At 38.7% G+C, this 9096-nt stretch overlaps 1 pseudogene; it reads right to left on the bottom strand.

Annotated features, from left to right (window-relative positions):
• Positions 1-1254: 1254 nt before the first annotated feature.
• Positions 1255-8817, bottom strand: LOC102849986 (annotated as a pseudogene).
• Between the last annotated feature and the right edge of the window lie 279 nt (positions 8818-9096).

The raw sequence follows: 9096 nt of genomic DNA, 5'->3' as shown, positions 1-9096 counted from the left end.
GTTGTTGTTGTTAAGTGCCATCCAGTTGTAGATGATTCATACTAACTCTATGAATGAAAGACCTGAACACTTGTATAACTTTCTTTGTTTTCCTAAATTCATAGAGTTTCTGGAGGTAAGCTGTTTTGAAGTGGATGCTACCATGAGTAACCATTACCACATTTGATGCATCAGTGTCACAGTGTTCAGCACTGCAGCAAACATGAGTTACCTCTGTACAGCAAATTTACAGAGCTGTACTATACCACTTAGAAGAATGTTTGACCACAAATAATTATAACCAGGCGTGAAGGCCACAGATTAAAATCACCCACCTTTGGCTTGGTAGCATAATTTTCTATCCACTAGTCTTACAGAGCTCTTTTTATGAATCACAGCAATTCTATGAACAACAGATCTAACCCTTGCCCTATCCTACATCGTTCCCACAATCCAAGACACGCTCGAGCCCATTGCTACAGTCACTCAGTCAATCTATTGATTTGAGGATCTTCTTTTCTTCTCACCTTCCACTTCTTTCAGTATGATGTCATTTCCCAAGGACTGGAAACTTAAACTGTTGTTGTTAAGTGCAGTAGAGTCATAGACAACTCATAGCAATTCTATGAACAAAAGACCTGAACACTAGTATACCTTTCATCGTTTCTCTAAGTTCATAGAGTTTCTGGAGGCAAGCTATTACAGAAGTGAATGCCACTCCTGCTTCCAAGCCTAACACAACAATACAAACTCCTAATTCTATAATCTTGTGGCTCAGTGCTGCAGATTTGCACTGTCAACCCAAATGCCTGCATTTCAAATCCACCGGCGGCTCTGTGGAAGAAAGATGGGCCATCTTCTCTGGTTTACGACTTCTGAAATATCCTTTGAAGGATCAGCTATGAGTCATCAATTCTGAACAATAATATATAACAACAACAATAATAATAAATTAATAATCAATAAGAAACATAACAAGATATTAGAATCAGAAATTTTATTAGATTAATATGATAGATATACAATTTTGAAGGAAAGTCCAAAGATATTCATTCCATCCCCAGAACATGCTTTAGAATTTCTTCTGAAGTGGTAAATCACTAAAAGAGTCCTTAAAATAAGAGTCTTTTGGCTAGTATTTGGGACTAGAGAACTAATTCCAAGTTGATAATGAGAATATTGAGTATTTCTTTACAGAGATCATGAAAATGCTAAAGGTTATGAGTAGAAGCACTGTAGATATTAATCTTCAGGAGTGGAAATTTAGTAAGTTGATTAATAGAAGCCAGATCTATAAGTTGGTCTGTAACAAGAAGATTGGCAGCTTCCAGAAGCCAGATAGGTTGGGCGGCAGAATCCTGATCCGTAACCCTGAGAAGAGTAACCACGGATTCCATAACTCAGAGGTCTAAAGCCACTGGATCCACAGCCTTGAGAGTAGCAGCTTCTAGATCCATAGCCGAAGGAAGAGCCACCGCTGGTTCCAAAACCCAGAGACCCAGCATAAGTTGTCTGGCAGGGACTGCAGAAAGTGGAGGTCCTGGGGCGGTAGCAGGAAGTCTGGCAGGGGCTGGACATCTCATTGTATGTCTCGCAATCACTGGGTTCAAAACAGGTCTCCTGACAGCCATTGTAGAAAGAGGAGCCCAGCTGGTAGTTGCTGGGAGAGCAGACACCAGTGCTGTAGACCAGGTTACTGGGATAGGAAGAGCCACAGGAGGATCCTGAGTAGCGCAGGCAGCTGCCCTGGGAGCGGGAGGAGAAGTTTCCAGAGTAGAAAGACATGTTGATGGCAGGTGTGGGTTCAGTTGAGTGATGATGAGGAGATTCTGAGTTCTAATGCCACCTTCTAGACTGGTACACTTTTATACCTTTAGCAAAGGGTGTGACACTGTACCATTATTTTCTATATTTGGACTGTTCCATTTGCATGTGTGTAACTCAATAATTTTCTTTGTAAATGAAGTTAACAAATTCCTTTTATCTTATGTTTACGAGAGAACTCATTTAATGGTCCTAACTCTAAGTCATTGTAGTGCGCTTATGCTATAAATGCTATGACTGTATGTAATTGATGTCTCTTTACCGTGGCCAGGAAAGCCCCTAATACATTTCCCATCTGGATTACTTGGGCAATGCATTATTTTAGGGGTGAGGTTTGAAATAAAATAATCTTCCTTTTGTATCAGTGATCAAGTGACAGAATTTTCACCTTAGTGAAAAATTTTCTATAGACTCTGTTGATATCATACAATTGAATCTCATTTTCCAAAATTATTTCCTATATTATATTATATTATTATATGTGATATTATTTTATTAAACATGCTTACTGGGTTTCTCTCTAGAGTGGCTACGTAGCTTAAAGGACATTAGAATGAAGTCTAAGAGTAGACATGTTATTGTCGAATCAAAATCTACACATAGATAACATCCTCCAGTGGTTTTTCATAGACTTGGGTGGAGACTGGCCATCTTTTTCCTGTGGAGCGACTGGTGGATTCAAATGCATGTCTTTGGGTTGGTAGTGAAATTTCTTACCATTTGACTGTGAGTGCTTGAGGATAAATAAATGGGCAAATATTTAGATCATTTAGTTGCTTGGAAAAATAGAATCAGACACAAAAGGAGACAAATATAGACAATCCTTCGATGTTATGTTACAGTCCTGGGACATCTGACGGAAGATCAGCTATGAGTTTGTTCTGACTGGACAGCAGTAAGTTTTGAGTTGATCTTTCCACAGATTCTCCAAACTTCTATGCCACAATCATGAACACCTTCCATCTCCAGCTTTTGTAGTCTGCTGTTTATCTGTGACCTGGGGTTCTTGCTCAGCATTCTAAATAGAGGAAGACTTATATTTTGTGAATATTGAAGTTTATAATTTTGAGAAGGCTGTTTTTGAGAAAAAAATTATAGACCTACTTTGGAGATATTGTGGGCTCATTTGTAAACCACTGCAATAAAGTGAATATTGGAATAAATCAAGTCAAATGACCTTATGGTTCCTCAATGGATATGAAAACAGTTTACATGATACTGTAATCTATTAAATGTGTACAACATTTTGAAAACATTTGAAATATGAGGACAATTTTAAAAAATGATACTAAGACACAAAGTAAGCAAGTGCTGTTTAAAAATGTCTCCAGGAGATTTAAAAAAACAAACAAAACAAAAACACCCAAAAATAAAATAAGAAAAAAACCTCAAACCCTGGTTTATTTATAAAGTTCCTATATATTGATTTTTATACTAGGTCTTTTGCATTTTCTTTACTCACCTCTCCCTCCACCCATCAAAGTGTGTGACCCTATGATTAACTTTGGACATGTTGCAAGGTGGGGCCAGTCCTTGGAGAGGGATGTCATGCTTGGGGGGGGGGAGGGGCAGCACAGGAGAGGAAGGCCTTAGCTGAGATGGTTGATTCAGTGACTGAAGTATGGTGGTAGGTGTGTCAGAGATAATAAGATTGGCACAGGATAGAGCAGGATTTAAGGCTGTTGTATGTATAGTCACTATGATTCACAGGCAACTTGACGGCACATAACAACAACAATGATTAACTACCTCCTGTTCATCCTCACACCTCTGCTCACCCCTGTAACCATCCTTGGATCCTCACACTCATTCTACACTAATGGTCTTATACAATATTTGTCCTTTTGGGACTGAGTTAGTTCATTTAGCATAATGCTTTCCAGTCCCTCCCTAGTTAGGTAGTAATTTACAAAATCATTGCTCCTGTGTGTTACATAATATTCCATTGTGTGAATGTACCATAATTTCTCAATCCATTCAATTGTGTTTGGACATTTTCCATGTTCTTCTGATGGTGAATAACACAGCTATGAACATTGGTGTACAAGTCTCCATTTGTGCCTCAGTTCTTCTTTTCATGGGGTATATTTCAAGCAATGGAATAGCTGGGTCATATGAAATTTCTGTTCAGCTTTCTGAGGAAACACCAAGCTGCCTTCCATAGTGGTTGTACCATTTTGCAACCCCACCAACAATGTATAAGAGTTGCTATTTAGCCACATCCTTTCAAGTATTTATTACTTACTGTTTCAGGAGATTGTTTAAACTCAGAGAGTCCACAAAGTTTCAATATACACACATACATAGGCACACACATACATATATAAGAAAACAGCATATCTACAAACCTCAGTAAAGTGAAGGACAATGCAGTGATAAATGCATGCTTAGAATTATTTATATAATATATATTATGTAATATGTGTGTGTATGAGTGTATATATATGTGAATATATATATATTTATGAGTGTGTGTATATATATAGGAGTGGGTATGTATATGAGTGGGTGTATGTATATGAGTGTATGTATATATGAGTGTGTATATATACATGAGTGTGTATATATACATGAGTGTGTATATATACATGAGTGTATATATATATGTATATATAGTTGTTATGTGCTGTAGAGTTGCCTGCGACTCATAGCGACCCTATGAACAACAGCCGTAAACCCTGCTCTGTCCTGTGCCAATCTCACTGTCTCTGACACACCCTCCCCTATTATTCCTGTCACTGAATCAATCCACTTCATAGAGGGTCTTCCTCTCCTGTGCTTTCCCTGCACCCTCCCAAGCATGACATCCCTCTCCAATGACTGGTACCTCCTTGCAACATGTCCAAGTATGTCAGGCAAAGTTTCAGAATCCTTTCCTCCAAGGAGCAATCTGGTTTAACCTTCTACGCGATGAACCTGTTCATTTTCTTTGCAGTCTATGGTACATTCAATACTCTTCTCAAGCACCACAGTTCAAAAGCACCAATTCTCCTTCTATCCTCCCTAGTCATTGTTCAGCTCTTTGATGCATAACACGTAATTGGAAAGACCATGTCCTGTTTTAGTCTCCAGAGTGACACCATTGCTCTTCAGTACTTTTGAGAGGTCCATAACAGCAGAATTTTCCATCAAAATGCATCTTTTAATTTCCTGGCTTCTGGTTCCAAGAGTGTTGACTGTGGAGCCAAGCAAACTAAAGCTGTGAACAATCTCAATCTCTTTACAATCCATCCTGAATTTTCCAATTGGCTCCATGGTGAGGATTTTTGTTTCTTGATATTGAGCCTCAATCCATATTGAATGCTGCATTCCTTTACCTTCTGCAGCAAGCACTTCAGGTCCTCTTCCGTTTATGTGTGTGTGTATCTCTATGTCTACGTCTATGTCTATGTCTATCTCTACTCTATATCTCTATCTTTATCATCTCTAAATCTATATCTCAGGTCCTCTTCAGTTTATATGAGTATGTGTGTGTGTGTGTATATATTTGTTGTTGTATATATTGAGTCAGAACCTTTCCACTAGGTCTCCAGAGCATGAGTTCTCTCTCTCTCTCTTTCAATTTTAACAACAACAAAAACAAAGTAAGTTGAGCATATCAGCAGTAGATTTTGGAAATATTACCACCACCATAAGCAAAGAAGCAGAGAAGCAGAATGTGTGTCGTTCAGGGCCCAAGGTTCTTGCTCTACTTAGACCAGAGACTGTAAGTGCAACAGCAGCAGCAGCTTCAGCAGAGAACCAGAGTCTCAATTCATTATAAAGGTAGAGATGACCTTGGGAGTGTTATCCCATGGAAACCCAGTTAGGGGCCTTCCCCCAAGCTTCCTGGAAGATGGGTGGAATAGTCATAAATGGCAGGACTAAGAGATTTGTGACAATGGACTAATGCACAAGGGTGAAGGTTAAGGTATCTGTAAGCACATTTCAGCAGCTGCTCCGGTTGAGTGATATTATCTTGCAAACAGGCTGAATTATAGCCTTTTGACTTCTTTGGTAAACTTTGTAATCATAAGGATGGTTCTGTGCACTTTGTAAGGTATTACAATGGATTTTGTACCCAGTAGAATAGTAGATTTGTTACTGCAATTAATGGAAAGACATGTAAGAGTACAGGGGATATTTCTGACCTCATAGGAATTAGTTTTATACTATCCATATTATTGAGGGTGGAAGTTTCCTCTTGTAAAGTAAGTGGAGGTCAGATATGGCCTTCCCTAAGTGGTTCTTTGTTGTTTTTTTTTCTTTTTTTTGCTGTTTTTCACTTTCAAGGAGATCAGGCAATAGAGCTCTTGAAGCTTAAGTTCTATTAAGTCAGATCTGCTTCTATCTTTTCTTCTTCCTCTACCTATGTGTAGTATTACCCTTAAGGTGGCTTTTTGAGCCATTACCTTAAGCCCTTCTTGTCTCTAGCCAACTTAATTGCAGACATATAGTCTTGCAAATCATCAACAGCTGTTTGACTAGGATAAGACAGAGAGTACTTCCCACTATGAGCATCAAGACTTGAGGGAAAATGAAGCATGACCCTGTTGAGAATGAGATCCTGGTGATGAGACATTGGTGACAGTAGTGAAGATACTGTAGCATTGCTGTAAAGAAACTGTGGCCAGGTGTAAAGAAAGGAACCCTTAAATAAAGACCGTAGTTAAAGGATTTGCTGTTCTCACCAGAAAATTAAGGAGAAGCTGACTTATAACTGTCCTGAGGCAAACCTTGCTGAATGATTGGGATTTGTGCTATTGAACGGAATTGGTACTTTTACTAATTAAGAAATTTGCTGGGAGACTTCAGGACTAAAATTTGGAGTTGTATTATGTGATATACTTTGCTTCCTCCACTCTCAAACTTATTTCCATAATAAATCCATTTTCGGTACCTCAACTATCAGTAAAGTCCGTGAGTTAACAATGAAAAAAAAAAGAACCTTTTGCTGTTGGTGTGGCTCTAGAGGCACCATAAGGCTGCTTTCTGCTCTGGGGTGGTAAGAATCTGTGCTATTCTCATTCCCTCTGGCCCTTTCAGAGAAACACTCATGGGCTTATACCCCCATGTTCTGTTTTCTGTTCCTTTTGCACTATGACACCCATCCAAAATGTTTGAACAAGTATTTGAGACAGACTCCCTTTTCAAAATGCAATGTAGTGCTCAACTTTCCCTTTAGGAGATCTTTCATGAACTTTATTTTCAGTTGGTCTAGTGGACAGAAAGTGATGCTACCAAGCCAAAGGTGGGTGACTTTAATCCACGGCCGTCAGGCCTGGTTTTAATTGTTCTTTTGTGAAACATTCTTCTAGGTCATATGGCACTGCTCTGTCCACTTGCTGTACAGCGGTAACTCGTGATTTCTGTGAACCTGAGCACTGTGACACTGATGTGTCAAATGCAATAATGGTTACCTGTGGTGGACAGTGTTTGGTGGAGGTCCACGATAAAAACAAGCTTGGAAGCAGGAGTGGCATCCACTTCTATAATATCTTGCCTCTGGAAACCCTATGAACCTGGAGAAAAGATGAAAGTTATACAAGTCTTGAGGACTTTTGTTCATAGGGTCAATATGAGTGGCCTACGACTCGACAGCACTTAATAACAACCACAATCTAAGATTTACAGATTAATCTTTTTTCTAATCTTACATTAAAGATAAAATTATTTTCTTTTGTGTTGCTGTTATTTGTGGAGTTCTCCCCCTTTAAGACCCAAATCAAAAGGAAAAAAAGCAATGGTCTGATTGATTGTATTTACCATATTAATTGAGCATACGATGTATTTCCTGACAATGCAAGACAAATGAACTTATAAATACACACTAAAGGTTAATTATGTGATTTGGACACTCAAAAAGCATAGTGAAATTCCCTAGGGATCATAATTGCAACTTAATAAAAATATAATATATGCACACTATTAAAAGCATGTCCTTCTCTTCCCTGCAAATCTCTAATCCCTCAGTCACACTAAACTGATAGTGAACGACATCAATTTAAAAAATAGATCATAAACTACCCGGTCCTCTATCATGGAAGCTTTCTGGTTATATAGTGGGCAAAAGGTTACACTGTTGATACAAAAGCTGTGTCTCTTTAGCAGTTCATATTCACTGTGAGAGGAAGATGAGCAATGTGATTTATAGCCTTCAGAAACTGCTGAAAAGTCAGCTATGAGTCAGCCCCAATTTGAGGGCAAAGAGTTGTTGTTGATGTTGTCTTGAAAAAAGCAACCAAAATAGGTTTGTTTATCTTACATAATCCTGGCTGCTCCTTGGAGGCAAGGATTCTGAGGCTTCATCTGACATACTTTGGGCATGTTGTAAAGAGGGACCAGTCCTTGGAGAGGAACATCATGTTTGGGAGAATGGAGGGACAGTGTGCGAAAGGAAGACCATCGATGAGATAGATTTCTTCAGTGATTGGAGTAATGGGAGTAGGTGTGTCAGAGATAGTGAGGTTGGCACAGGATAGAGCAGGGTTTAGGGCTCTTGTACATAGGGTCGTTATGAGTTGCAAATGACTCGATGGCACATAACAATAACAACAAACTAGTTTTCTCTGGTGGCCTAGTGGTAATAAGCTGCTTTACAATCTCAAAGTCATGTGGTTCAAATCCTCTGACTGCTCTGAGAGAGAACAGGCATTCTCCACATGCAATTTACTATTCTGAAAATGTGATGGGTGGTAAGCTATAGGTTGGTTCCAATTAGACAGCACACATCAACAACAAACTAGTCACCAGTATTCAAAATTTAAAAAATACGATATAATATGAAATTATGACTTTGTTTTAAAATTATGAAAATCTAGTAATATAGAGCATTCTTAATAGGCATAATTAGTGAGAACTAAGTGAAGTTTTTACATTCTTATGGATATATCTCCTGTAATTTCCCACAATTATAAGCAACTTACCACTTCCTTCCTCATCCCTCACATCAAAGTTGCCATTAAGTCTGATCGTACACAAATATTTTCCCGTGCTGATTTTTGTCTCTATCACAAGTGGAAGCTCTGGTGGCATGTTCTGTAGAGATTTGCACTACTAATTCAAAAGCTGCACTTCTCTGCTAGCTTGAATTCACCTCTGATTCTGTGAAAGAAAGATGTGAAATATCTCAGTGTTCATTTCAGCCTTGGATTGGAGACTCAATGAACAGTCAGTTAGGAGCCAGTTCTGACTTGATGGCAATTGGCTATTGAGTGATCACAAGTGGAAGAATGAGACACAAATCCATAGACACTAGGGTTTAAGAATGTTAGTAAAAGATGTTTATATGTGCCCTTGATGAAGGGTCATCCT

Source organism: Elephantulus edwardii, unplaced genomic scaffold (assembly GCF_000299155.1).
Source record: "Elephantulus edwardii isolate Elephantulus edwardi_28Jun2011 unplaced genomic scaffold, EleEdw1.0 scaffold00256, whole genome shotgun sequence".
NCBI lineage: Eukaryota > Metazoa > Chordata > Mammalia > Macroscelidea > Macroscelididae > Elephantulus > Elephantulus edwardii.
The sequence above is the reverse complement of the archived record's forward strand: the minus strand, read 5'-3'. Positions and strand labels throughout refer to the sequence as shown.